Source organism: Mauremys mutica, chromosome 2 (genome assembly GCF_020497125.1).
Source record: "Mauremys mutica isolate MM-2020 ecotype Southern chromosome 2, ASM2049712v1, whole genome shotgun sequence".
Lineage (NCBI taxonomy): Eukaryota > Metazoa > Chordata > Testudines > Geoemydidae > Mauremys > Mauremys mutica.
In genome coordinates this window covers 135,574,111-135,588,939 of record NC_059073.1, presented here as the reverse complement: position 1 = coordinate 135,588,939, position 14,829 = coordinate 135,574,111, and positions in this window count along the sequence as shown.

The following is a 14,829-nucleotide window of genomic DNA, read 5'->3' as shown; positions in this document are numbered from 1 at the left end:
TAAAGCAGCATTTCCCCAACAGAAAAACATGGTCAGAAAATTGTTGGCCAGCTCTGGCTATAAGACCCTACTGAATCCACCTCCTCTCCTCTGGGAGAGAGCCAGTGTGTCTTGAGATTGTAACAAGCAACTCCTGGGTTCCAGACTCAGCTCTGGGAGGGAGCACTGTCCAGGGGTAGAACAAGGGACTGGGCTTTAGGACACCTGGGCTCTATTTCCAGATTTGGAAAAGACTGCAGTGAGGTAGATAGAGCAGAAGCCAGGCCTCCTGGGTGCCATTCCCAGCTTTGCTTCTGAGTCTCTGTGATGAAGTCACTTCTCCTTCCTGTGCCTCATTTTCCCCTTTGTAAAGTAGGAGGTGGGGGAGAGCCATTAACCTGCTCCCCAGAACAAGCAAGCTTTAGTCACCCTTAATGCTGCTTTGAGATCCTCAGTGAAAAGCATGAGAGACAAGCAAAGCAACCAACCTAGAAGCATTTTACATCGTGTCACTGCTGTTGCTGTTGAATATCACTCCAAGCAGAGAGAAGTAATTCTGATGAATGAATTGATCTCAGCATCTAGGGCCAGAGTTACTGCAGTGCTGGTGTTTGACCCAAAATGGCTTCATACCCACATGGCCCTGGAGCACATATGCAAACTGTATGAGTTTATATTATATCTTCTCTGGAGTCCTTCTGAGATTTTGCATGCTTCTGGCTAGCACTCAATCAGCTCAAAATCTCTCCCACCTAAACACATCAGGGGCTGCCTGAGCTTCCTAAGCAGTTGTGATTATGAGCAAGGGACAGAGCAGTCATTGCACTGCCCACACTTTTACCATCCTCATTCTTTCAGCTCTCAGGGAAGAGCTCTGCACATCAGACAGCACATCCTACTGATCAGATTAAGAATTCCCTTCTGCCATGGGCTTCCTTTGCAGCCTTGTAAAACATATCTGTGGGTGTAAACAGGGTCAGCCCCATCCCAATCACACCCCCCCATTGCAAGGCAGGATTCTGGAGTTTACTTCAGTTTATCATCTTCAGGACTCTTTAAATAAAGACCACATTCCCCTCTGGGTCAAATTCATTTATAGATCAGTCACAACAGCTCTCAGTCCTAGGCCTTCTCCTCTTCGCCTGGAAAAAATCCAAGCCTGCCAGCTTCATTCTGGCCTGCTCTGTTTTTGGCAGGCTACTCCCAGCCCTACTTAGCTGGAGTCTTTTGGTACCTGAAACCTCAGACTCACCTACAGCCTTCTACTCACAGCAACTTCCTCTTCCTATTGTCCCTCTAGCTATTTGTACAGACCAGCTGCCCTCAGTCAGCCCTCCCTCATCAAAAGGCTTTTAATGAGGCATAGGTGGACCTGTTCCCTCTTAAAGGGCCCAGAGCATCCTGTGACATACATATACACACACACACATATATATTTTATATATATGTGAAAAACTGGCCCCACTGAAATCAATGGCAGAAATGGGGCCAGGATTTCACCTTCTATTGTTTGTCAGTCCTTCTTAGAAGCTTACGGATCACCTTCCCCCAAGTGACTCTTGTGCTTTTCTGTTTGACAAATCAGCCCGCAGCATAATGACTGGGATTGATTTGCAGACCCTAGTGTTGAGGCTCTGATCCCTAATTGGGACTCCAAGGTGCTTCAGCAATGCAATTATTATTCATTGTTTACATGAGAACTGCCATAGTGGGTCAGACCAATGGTCCATCTGGCCTAGTATCCTGTCATCCAACTGTAGCCAACGCCAAGGGCTTCAGAGGGAATGAACAGAACAGGGCAGTTATTGAGTGATCTGTCCATTGTCATCAGCTTCTGGCAATCAGAGGCTAAGGACACCCAGAGCATGAGGGTGCATCCCTGACCACCTTGGCTAATAGCCATTGATGGACCTATCCTCCATATGTTACAGTAGCACCTACACCCACACGAACATGGGTCCCATTGCCCTAGGTAGTGTGAACAGAGTAAAAAACAGGTCCCTGCTCTCTAGTTCCCCGTAAGCTGAACAAACAAGACAGGGAAGTTATTACCCTGATTTTACAGATGGGGCACTATAATACAGAGAGATCAAGGGCCAGATTTATAAAGGTACTTAGACATCCAGCTGCATTTTTAGGTGCCTAAGTGGGATTTTCAAAAGCACCTAGGTAGGTAGGTTCCTAGGTGTTTTTGAACATGCCATTAGGCATCTAGCTGCATCATTAGGTGCCTAAAATAACTTAAAAAATCTGGCCCTAAGTGACTTGCCTAAGGTCAAAAAGGAAGTCTATATCAGGAATTGACTGCAGGTCTTCTGAGTCCCATTCCAGGGCCTGAAACATAAGACAACTCTTCCTTAGCCACAAGGCCGCTTAATTATTAATTATTATTATTCTACATAGGCCCTGATCTTGTAACTGGATCTCCTAACCTTGCACTCCCACACACTAGCAGATCCAGCTATAAGACTAAGGCTATAGACTGGAATTTGAAACCAATATGGTTGTGTTTTGTTTACTTCTTCATTTGTAGCAGCTGCATTAATGTGGACACTGGCAAATGTGGGGACAGTGTTTGCCATTTGGTAGATCACCATTAAGACAAAGCAAAGCTTGGTCATGAAGGGATTGCAGACTTAGCAGTAGAAGAAGGTCTCATCTGAGATTTGTTTCTCCAAGTGCTCTTCTGCTTGCTTGATACTGCCCCCTAGAAGGTGCTTTTGTGCCAGATAAGGTTTGCCAACTTGTCATGATTTGTGTTTTTCTTTGGCACAATGCACCAGCATGATAGGACAGGAGATGCATTTATGAATTATTGGGATGCTAAGGATTTGCCTAACTGCTTGGCAAATCCATGATTCTAGAAAGAAAAAAAATTAGACTTGATTAAAACTAAAACCCAGAATCTGAATGCTGCTGAAATTTAAGAACTGCATGTTGTAACCCTAACCCAAATCTGGTTCTGAATGGTGTTTCTGGCTATCATGTGTATAATTCACTAAACTAAATTCAAATGTTCAGGGATGTTTGCAAACTGGATTCAGGTGCAAGCTTTGCGGCCCAAGAGCATATATATAGATACGTCTGTTCTATGCACCACTTGCAGCAGCATGTAGCGTTCATGTAGCCACGCACTACATATGTCAGTGAAAGCCTCTGGCAGAGGTCCAGATTTTCTCCACTGCCTTTCTCCCCTACCTCAGCCTTTACCCACTGCCTCTCCGGCCAAAGATTTTCCCTGCTGCTACAGACTTTTCTTGGAAAGACTCCAGCACTGGGGAGCCAGCAGAACACTACACTGCTACAAATAACATGTACACAAAGAGGCATGTATGCACGCACACATATTCAGAGTCTTTTTAGACAGTAAGATCTTCAGGGCATGGACTGACATTTACTACAGATTGTGTTGTACACTGCCACAAATAGGGCCCTAACCTACCATAAGCATTTAAGGGAGTTGTGGCACTAGAACTCAATGGAATTACACCTGCCTACTCTTGGGATGACTTTGGCCCCTTGGCCCTCATCCATAGGCCATTGAAGTCAGTGTGAAGATTTAAATGGGCTTTGGATCAGGCCTTGAAGGAATTAATCCAGGGTTTGCTGGTGGCCAGGGGTAAACTGGGCTTGTTAGGAATGGTGGGAATGCCTGCATGCCTTTCCTCTGCATCATATTGTCACCCTGACACAAGCCCACAGACTCTCTCTCTCTCTCTCTCTCTCTCTCTCTCTCACACACGCACACACACGCACGCCAAGGCGACAAAGATGTTGTCTAGCAGCTTGTCAGCACCTGTAAATTGGACGAGAAGCAGCACTGTTTGCATTCACAGCCTGGCCTTAAGCTAAAAATTAAAAGATGAAGGTTGTTGCTACTGCCTCCTGGAGCAAATCAATTCCCACCCTCACCCCTTCTCCAACTCAATCCCCTCCGCCATTCAACACCAGATCAGTTACAATGTTAGCCAGACAACATCCTATAAACCCAGCAGGAGCAAGGGAGCAAGCTGCCAGGACAATTAACCTTGAAGAGGCTCCAGAGATGGGAAAAAATTAGGGAGGTGGAGGGGAATTCAGGATCTGTGCCATCCATCTCTTTGTGGTCAGCTTTAATTGATCTTGGAGACTGTGCAGCAAGGAGAGACTTTTGCTCAACTAATCTGAAATAATCTGAAAGACAGCAAACCACAGGGCAAAGGGGCAGCTCTGGCTCCTCCAGCACCTTGGCTTCTCAGAGCTAGAGGGATAGGGCTGCAAAAGACTAATGATAATTCAGTCCAATGAGATGAGTGTAGGGGAAGGGGATGGAGGGAAGGAAGATATGGGGTAGGCAGACCAGGGTTGCAGGATGTCCCACTCTATCAGAGCCAGCTGCTTTTGGGCCATTTGGGCCAGATTTACAAAGGTATTTAAGCAGCTAAAAATGCAAATAGGTGCCAAGTGGGATTTCACAAACACCTAAGCAAGTTAAGTGCTAACTCCCACCTCTCCTTTGTTAGGGTAGGAATTATAGCTTCTCATGGCCTGCGGTCTCCCATGGCATAGTCTCTATCGTCCTGCCTGCCCTCTAGGATCATGCCCCTGCAGCTTGGGAGGGAGGGGGAGTGTTTTCTGGCTAGCTTGCTTTCTCTTGCCATGGGATCTGTTCCAGAATGGAGACACCTGTTGAAATGTGGTCCCTTCGATCTCAGCCTCCAGCTGCCTGAGTCCTCATTAGAGCATGCTCTGCTCTTGGACCGATGAGCAGTGCTCCCCATCCTCCTCGTGTCTCTCTTTTGTGTGTGCCAGCGTAAGGGGGAGTCAGGCTCCATGCAGCCTCTTGTATAGGGGAGCTCTCCCACCACGCTGCCACCACCAGCATTGACAGCTATTTCCCAGGTCGAAACATAATTAGAAGGAACTTTTTTTTTAAAAGCAGGGCCATCAATAATCCACCTTAAAACAGTGACATGTGTGAACCAGGCAGTCCATCAGATGCCAGTGATTGATCACATGGCCAGCAGACCACAGCAGCAAGGAATCCTGGGGCACATTAATCATCTCCAATCCTGGGATAACCCCTCAGACCTTACAGAGCATTAGCAACACTTTCCTTCATCTCTGCTAGTGCTTCTTCTCTTCCTCATCCTCCTCCCAGCATTTCCCCCCTTTTCTTTATTCTCTTCTTCCACCCATCAGAATCATCGTCTTCTCCTCTCTCTAGGTCTCCCTTTCTCTCCCTTGCCCCTTTACTTTCTCTTTGGTGGTCAAGAAGAATAGAGGATAGAAATGGCTTGACCTGCAGCCCTTGTCCTTGCTGTCCCAGTTCTGTGCTCATCACTCCCAGAGCTGATCTGAAGGCCCCCACCCCAGGCTATTCCAGTCTTGAGCTGGTCACACACAGCTCTGCCAATGCATCTCCATCCCGACCTGCAGCCTGTCCCTCACAATTGACCCCTCACAATACCAGGGAGATCACAGAGCCTTCAAAACCATTGCACATGTGAACAACAGTGGCTTTGAATGTCTTCTGCTGAGTGACACGTGTTGTACAAGACCGGATGAAAAGAGGAATTAAGTTGAAAGTTTCTTGATTTTAAAAACCAAAAACTTGCAGTGTCCTTTCGAAACCCCTCTGGCTTTCTGGCCTCTCCTCTGAAAGCAGCTCTCTGTTGTTCCAGCCAGCTGCAGGGAGGTGTTTTGTCCTTGTGAATGGCACACTGAGAAAGCATGCAGATAAAATGAAGAGCCCTTATGCACACAGAGATTCTCTGTCAATGCCCAGCCTGGGTGATTAACCCCAGACTTTGACTCCCCCATTCAATTCAAGATGCACTGCAGAGGCGGCTGCTTCTCTTTGCTTCAGGGAATGGAGAGAGAGAGAGAGAGATACATCCCCTCCCATTCCATTCTTCTCTTTAAAGAAAGGTCAGCTCCAGCATTGCAAGGCTGCCAGGAGACGGTTGAACCCAGCTTCTCTCCTCCAAGAAGACATGGGGTTGGAGGCATGAGCTAACAGGAGTCCTTTATAGAAGCAGGTCACAGTCATGCCACATACTTCTGTCTCATTATGCCAGAAAAAAAATAAATCTAGACAATTATCTGCAAAATATGTCTCTGAAGGATTGCACATTCCCACTGCTGTCACAGACTTCCTGTGTGACCCTGGGCAAGTCACTTCGGGCTTGTCTACATGATCTGAAAGCGGACGGCGAGCCGGGGTGTACTTCTACAGAACCCTCACCTGCCAGGCATTAACAGGCCCTGTGGTCCCTGCTACTAGGTGGTTTGAAACATGCACATCCCAGCTTGCCAGGCATTAACAGGCTATGTAGACAAGCCCTTCGCTTCTCTGTGTCTCCGCTCTTTGTCTGTACAATGGGGATAATGACACTTCCCCGCTTCAAACAGGTGTTGTGAGGGTAAATACATTAAAGACTGAGGTGCTCAGATACTATGGGAATGGATGCCATAAAAATACCATAGAGTGGTAGATACCACTTCAGCTGTGCCTGTCTAGTTAAAGCAGTACAACATCGGTGCATAGACAAGGCCTAAGTACATTCACTGCTAGCAAGAGGCATGAGCTAGGGCTGGTCAAGTGACTGCAAAAGGTGCAAGGTAGTGGAGAATCAGGCCCAGATGTCTGTGGCACAGAGCAGGGTCTTCCCAGGAAATGTGATGCAACTGAGCTGCACATCAGGGCTTCATATGCCATTCGTAAAAATGTTGAATATATTTTGTTCCATAAGTGCTTGGGCTCAATAGAGGAATTACTAGGTGCAATTTTCTGACCTGTGTTCTGCAGGAGGTCAGGCGAGATGATCACAATGGTCCCTTCTGGCCTTAGAATCTATGAATCTTTGAATACTAAGGGCCTGATGTATTCATTAGTTTTAATAGGGGAGCTCTCTCTCTTGTATAAAAATCATTGTTTTTACCAGAACAATCAGCAGAGCCTTTGACCCAGTGGGAAGTCAGGTTAAGGATCAAGAGATTGTGTTTGGACTAATTTCTTCTAGGAGGAAATTTGAGCCTTAGTAAAAATAAATATCCCCATCAGCACCAGATATAGGAGTGTAGGGAAGCTTGACTCACTGGTGCGGCACCTCCTGCTGGTCATCCTGGGAATTAGCTCTTCACCAGCTTCGGAGCATCCCTACTGGCCGGTGTCTCACCTGCCGCTGGCCCCCTATCCCTCCTGGACCCTAGTGCCCTTTACCTTGGGGTTCTGCCCCAGCAGTAACCCGCCGTATGGGCTGAGGGTGTGTAATTCCGCAATGGGGTAATAACCCATTGAGGTCAGTGCAGCAGGGGCACAAGTTAGGGCTTCTCTAACGAACCCCCTTGCAGGTCCAGAGTAGGGGAGGTGCAAATTCCTTTTCCTCTTACACCAGGCTCTGTACTGCTGCAGGGATGAATGTGTAAGGCAGACAATTCATGCAAGAAATTGGGCTTCTTTGTTGATACTATAACATTTGATGTCACTCATTTCCCTTTCAAGTGTTCCATCGATGATTGACTTAGCATCTTCTCTCTTTCTCTCTCTCGGGTTTCTTGTCCGATAACATCACAGCACAAACTACATGGAGGCTACAGCAGCCCTGACTCGTTATGAAAAGGAAACACCGCTAGTGAGTGGGATGTGAGATAGCTGCCACCTTCCGCAAGCTGGCAAGAGCATCTTCAAAAGCAAAACCTGGGGAGATAAAAGTGATAACAAGCCTGGGGAAAATATTGCTGACTTCTGAGTGCCTCTCACTGAAACAGTTGTCATTTCACTGAGCCAAATCTGCAATTATTGGCTACCAGCCCCATCTCCCAGAGCGACACGCTGGCAGGAACTAAATGGGAGAGGCGGAAATGTTCTTAAACACAGCACGGGGCGCTCTCTTTTTCACTGCCCCATCCCTGCCTTGAAAACCACACGGCTGAGCAGAACCAGGGAGGTGGCACCGCTCAGGAAGAAGACTGGAGCCCTGCCACCATAGGTCCTTATGGGTATGCCTACACTGCAGCTGGGAGCAAGTTTCCCAGCCCAGGGAGACAGACTCACACTGGCGGGGCTCGAGCTAGCAGGGTTGATGTTGCAGGTTGGGCTCCAAGCCCATCCGACCCCTTAGACTAGAGACCCGAGCTGCAATGTCCATCCTGCTAGCCCAAGCCCCACTTACACAAGTCTGTCTAGATGATCAGTCTACTTCCAGCTGCAGTTATGGCCCCCATCGCTGTAGTACCTTGCAATCTTTAATGTATTTATCCCCACAACACCCTCGTGACATAGGGCAGGGCTAGGATCCCCATTGTACAGGTGGGAATTTAGGCACAGAGAGACTGAGGCTATGTCTACATGGCGGAAAAAAACCCCAAACTCTGCATCAGCGAATCTCAGAGCCAGGCTCGTGGGCCTTGTGCTATGGAGCTAAAAATAGCCATGCAGACAGTCTGGCTGGCCTGGAGCTCAGGCTCTGAAACCCGGCAAGGGAGGCCAGCAGTTCCCTTGGCCCGCACCGCTTCACGCAGCCCCCACTGGCATGGAGCAGTGAACCGCAACCAGTGGGAGCTGCGATCAGCCGAACCTGTGGACGCTGCAGGTAAACAAACCGTCCCGGCCCACCAGCGGATTTCCCTGACAGGTTGCATGCCAAAGGTTGCCAATCCCTGGCCTACACTGCTATATTTGGCCGTGTAGCATGAGTCCTGCGATCTAGGCTTTGAGATGTGCTGTTACAGGGAGGGGTATGGGGTTTTTGCCATGTAGACATACCCTAAGCCTAGGGGTTTGGCTACACTTGCAGGTGTGCAGCGCTGGGAGTTAAAACTGTCTTCGTACAGCTGTGTAGGGAAAGCGCTGCAGTGTGGCCACATTTGCAGCATTTGCAGCGGTGTTGGGAGTGGTGCATTATGGGCAGCTATCCCAGCGTTCAAGTGGCTGCAATGTGCTTTTCAAAAGAGGGGGGTGGGGTGGAGTGTGACAGGGAGTGTGGGGGAGACAGAGAGAGTGGATTTTTGGAGCCGACACTGTGTGTCAGCTCCCTGCCTTGCAAATTCCGACTCCTTCCCCCACACCCTTAAATGCAAATAGTCTTCATACCAGATAAGCTGCTGCTCCAACGGACTCCCTTCCTCCCCCTCCGCCCCCCCCCCCGCTGTTTCTCTCCTCAAGCAAACACTAGCTGTGGACATTCATCCCCCTGCCTGCCTCATTCACAGCAAACAAGAGCTGTGTTTGTTTTTTAGATAAGCAGCTCCGGGAGCCCCGAGTTCACAACAAAACAAAGAGAGGCATCATAACAAAACAAAGAGAGTAATTTAGTTAAAAGCATTATGGGAAAATTCTGGAGGTCAGTTACAGCGTAGTAAGATTAATCACTGTTTACACTGGCACTCCAGCGCTGCAGCACCAGCGCTGCAGTCGTTATTCCCCAGGCAGAGCAGGAGTACAGCCAGTGGTGTAGCCAGGGAGATACAGCGCTGTATGTGCCTTGCAAGTGTGGACGGTGAGTGAGTTGCAGCACTGTAAAGCCACCACCAGCGCTGCAACTCTTCAGTGTAGCCAAGCCCTAAGTGACTTACCCAATGCATTATGCAGGAGAACAGAAAATTGAAGCCAGGGTCTCACAAGTCCCAGGTTAGCACCCTAATTCCTTTCCGTTCTTAGGGCCGGAATGAGGCGAAAATGTCATCCTCTAAATCAGGATTGGACTCCATGGATGGTAAAGCACAGAGGCTTTCAATGGCTCCGTAGCCAAATCCCTCCATTTCTCCCTGGCTGAAGGTGCTAAAGAACTGACCAAATCCAAGTCATCCCAGCACCAAAGTAGCAGGTGATCTTGAAACACCACTCAGTGAATGTCCCCTTTCGAGACAACACTCAACTGAAGCCACAGATCCAAACACCCCAAACTTTGAAGGTGTTCAAAATATAAGCCTGGATCCATTTTGCAAGTGGTCCCCATCTTTATAATGAGCTGGATCAAAACCTCCAGATCCACACACTCCTGACATATTGGGGGAGTCCAAACGTGGAGGCAGATCTTAACTTTGTGACTTAATCTCATCTCTAGTCACCCCACACCTTGAGCAAATTGGTGGAATTCCATCTCACCAGCTTTTGCATGACTGACTCCTACCATCTAGTGGCCTCTTGAAAGCATATCAGCTTCCCAGTCAATCCTGAAAACGGTGTGTTCTGTTTAGCATAAATTGTTCTTACTCTATAAAAGGGGCACCCAGAGAGATTCTAATGTAATTTAGGGTATATGCCAGGCATGAAATCTCTCTGGAGATCTTGGAGAAGATGATCTTCCCAGTAATATGTGATATGTTTCCTGATTCCTAAAAATGTCTGAGAATGCCCCTACTGCAATCAGAGGGTGCGACTACTGCTTGAGTAGCTAGCTTTAATCTAACTAACTCGGTACTGGAGCAGTGAAGCCGAGGCAATGCATACTTCAGCACAGGCTAACTACTTGAGTAATTATCCAGGTTTCCAGGCAGGCTTGTACAGCCTGCATTGAAGCACATTCTGCTGCAGCTTCACTTTTCTGAGACTTGAGCTAGATAGCTGAAAGTTAGCTCCAGTATGTCTGCATGAGCTCCAATCACACCCAAAGAGGAGTCCAAAGGGATAAACAGAAAGGTCGGAGGTTAGATTAGAGAGGTTATTACTCAAATCTGAGACTTTAGGATAAATTTCGGGGTAATTAACAAGGATCTTTCTCCAGCTGCCTGCTGCCTGGAAGGAGTTCATGTCTAACCATTCACTCAAAAGGGTGGATCATATGGCTGTGTGAAATCCAATCTAGAGCTCCGAGATGTCCCTGTGGTAGCCTTTGATGTAGTGACTGCAGCAACACCCTGAAAGCAGATGCTGTGAGTCAAACGCTGGAGAAGATCAGATACAACTTGCTGTCTGTCCTCTTCTTCAGCCATGAAGGTCTCCCAGACTGCCCCTGTGTAGACTCCCCAGGGGTGTGAAACCAAAGGTGCAGGGACCTTTATTATTCTTTTGTATTATTTGTCTTGTGTTTGCACCTAGGAGTCCCAGTCATGGACCAGAACCCCGCTGTGCTAGGTGCTGTACAGACACTGAACTGGCCTTTTTGCTTTTGGAAAATTGCTCATTGTTGCTCAAACACACAAGCATTTTGTCAGCCAGAGCAGGACTGGGACAGAACCTAGATTCGGAATCCAGCTGTTAGGAATGAGTTGCCCCAGGCAAATCGCTTCATGACGAGGCTCCTTCAGCCGACTGTGCAAGGAATTGGTAGAGACCTGCCATGTAATCCCAACACACTCACCTCCTATGCCACCTCCCCTGCTTCTATTGGAATACTACTCCCACGCTCCCATTCATGCCCTCTGTCACACACCTCTTGCACATATACACACCTGCACACACTCATGCCACTCAAACATTCACAAGTACACACCGATGCTCATTTGCACACACTCACATGCCTTTCACCCTCACACATACTCATGCTCACATGCACCGGCACTCAAATAACACACACACACATGCTCACACACACTCCCACAGCTCAAACACATGCACACACTCATGCACATCTCTCTCCCATATACACTCACACAGGTACACGCACATCTCACATGCCCCTGTGCACCTTGCACTATGTTTTGCCCCCACATACATGTGACCCCTCAAACACCTGCAGATTTCACACTCTCCTACACTTACCCGGCGCACTCTGATGTGGCTGCACACCAACAGATTTCCACACACATGCTCACAAAGCCACTAATTCACATTCACAAACAGAGATACGCATGTCTACATATCCTTCCATGCAAGCACCAACCCAGTTCTACATGGGACAGGGGTGTCAGGCTCTGGTTCCGGGCCGTCAGGCCTGGTGGGGGGAGTGGTGGTCTAAGCCAGATGTAGATCTGGAACTGTGCCAAGGGCGGTGCTGAAAGCAGCATCTGGGGACAGGCCATGGGTCTCCACAGGCAAGCCAAATCCGGATCAGTGTTGAAGTCCAGATGCAGGCCAAGGGAAGAAGCTGGGTTGGAGTCAGTCCAAGGGTCTGGGGGTCAGGAGGTGGATGCAGGGCTGGAGCAGGTCAGTAACAAGGTTGGAGCAAGATCAGAGTAGGTCATGGACAAGGCTGGAACAAGCCTGGGGCAGGAACCAGAACCAGATCAAGGGCAGGCTGGAGCCCTAGGGAGTCTTCTTATGCTGCAAGGCAGCAGGAGCATTCCTGGCTTCGTGGTGTGTTACATGAACTAACATGCAGCTCTGGTGGGCTCAGTGAAATACCTGTGCCTGGGGGTGCCCAAGGATAAGCTATGGCAGCATGCCCTAGGGCTGAGTCACTGCAGACTCTGTTGAAAAGGTGAGTCATGGCACCTGAGTGAGCAGTCCTGCTCTGGCTGCTGGTTTGCCACACACAGGGCTCCCTTTTAGCCGGCCGTGCTTTCTGCAGGCCTCATGGGTGCTGTGCATTCCCTCCTTGGCTTGCCACCCACCAACCTGCAGGCGGGTCCTTCCACTGAGTGCTTTTCCTGTGATAAGCAGAGCTATTAGGCAAATTCATTATTGACTGTTGCATATTAGATTCTATTTTTTTTCTTTGATGCCAACACAACTAATAAAAATGCACTTTATCTTTCTGGATTTATGGGTTCATAAAGCCACTTTCATGTACCTCGGGGAATCAGGGGATTAGAGGAGTATTAAACATCTCCAGTGAAAATGCCACTCAGGTGAAAAGGAGCAGGGGGGCGGGGGGAGTGATTCAAGGGCAAGGAACAAGCTGAAGCAAACCTGGCAAAAATATGGCTTTAATTTATTGTCAAAGAACAAAAACCTTGTAAAAAGTTATCACCAGATATGAGGAGTTTGTAAGGCAGCTGATTGTGAATTCTGCCCAGGGACTTCTCCCATAGCTGAGAGCCATTAAGTAAAACTCGGGCTTATCCAGATGCCAAGGTGTAACCTAACTGGGAGGAGAGGGGAGGATGTGGAGGGAGAATAATTTTATCAACACCTATGATGCCTCTTGCTGCAAACCGGTTCCCAACGTGGTGATGCTTCTTCTGCACATTGCAATAAGAACACTCGGCTTATAAAATAATGCGCTCTAAAAGGCATAAATCCTCAAGGAAACGGGAGAGACGGAAAAGGGGCAGGGAGCAAAGGAGAAGAGGGTATGAGAGAGGGAGGGCGAGTGCAATAGAGGGAGGCAAGGAGTGGGGAAGAGAAGGATATAGGAGGATTCCCAGATTCAGCCAACTGGATGTCCCATTAAAACTCTCTTTTAAAAAGTCCACTTCTAATGATGTCTCTCTTCTCTTCAGGCTGCGATTCTGCTCCCACTGGGATTTTTACCTGAGCCTTCAATGGGAGCAGGATGGGGTCCCCTGCTATCTAGCCTAGCCAACAATACAGCATTTCCTCTCTTCTCTCTGATCTCCTCTTTCATAACCAAGGCAGTAAACGATGAGGGCGGGGAGGGTGCTCAGCTTCCAGTGCACAGAGAGCTTGTGTGAAGCATTGAGAATTGCCATGAGGAACCCCCTGGGAAATGCAGGTGTGCTGTACATAACTGTTGTGAAGAAGGAGGCAGAAATTTGAAAGGCAAAATGACTGTGGCTGTTACTCAGAAGCTATTGGGATTGATGTCTCTGATTTCTTTTTATGTCTATATGGTTTCATATATTGGATGCTGTCTGTCCATTCCATCTATCTATCTATCCATTCACCTAGGGCCAGAATCTAATAGTACCTTACTATGCAAGCAGTTTAATTTATTTCAGTGGAATTACTTGAAGGGTAAGGTATTACTCGGTATAAGTACAGGCCCAGAAATAGCAGCCAAAAAATTCTCCAGGGAGCTGTACTTTCTTTTTCTTACCATGCCAAGCAACAGGGTTGGCTCTGGGCTTGGACAGAAGATCTTAGTATCATAGAATCATAGAATATCAGGGTTGGAAGGGACCTCAGGAGGTCATCTAGCCCAACCCCCTGCTCAAAGCAGGACCAATCCCCAACTAAATCATCCCAGCCAGGGCTTTGTCAAGCCTGACCTTCATTCAGTATGTAGAAGCTTCAAGTGGTGCTGGTAAATCAGAAAGTGTCCTTCCCTTTGAGTCAAAACTGGGTCCTATGCCCCAGTGGGGCACTGATAAAGACGATCAGTTACTATAGTAATGGCGGCGGCATGGACGCATAGACAAGATCAAATAAGCATTCTGCTACTGGCGGCAGTGTCTTTCAGATGAGTCACAAAACTGAGATCTTGACCACACATGGCCATTAATGAACTTGTGCCTCAAGAGCTCTGTGAGCCTCAGCCCCTGCTCGTCCACAAATGATTCAGTGTGTGGACTCAGGAAGATGGGCTGGTGAATGGTGGATAATAATTCTCTTAAATATTTCCTTCCCTTTGGCAAAGGGCCTTGCCAACCTGAAGGAAATTCCCTGCAATAAGCACATGCTTGATTTATGAGTTTACAGCTCTTTAAGGGATCTGAATGCTGGGGTATATATCTTGGCAATTAATCCTCTGAGCTCTGCAATGACAAAGGCAGCTCTGTTGGGCATAAGTCAGTTAATACCGAACAGCTTGTGTTATCTTACTAATGAACACTTTATACACCCAACAATAGAAATCACCTTTTATAAGTGCCACTAAACAAATTGTAAGTATTGCTCCCCATGCCATGCACAAGTGTGTATACACAGATACAAATACATGTCACCGCTGTAACACTCCTGCTTGCTTTGCAGGTCATACAACATCATCTAGCACTTATCTGCATGAATACTACCAATGTGGTTACTAGACCTGGAAGTTAAGGCCGCAGGCTAGGATTCAGGAAGCCTGGATTCTTTTCCCA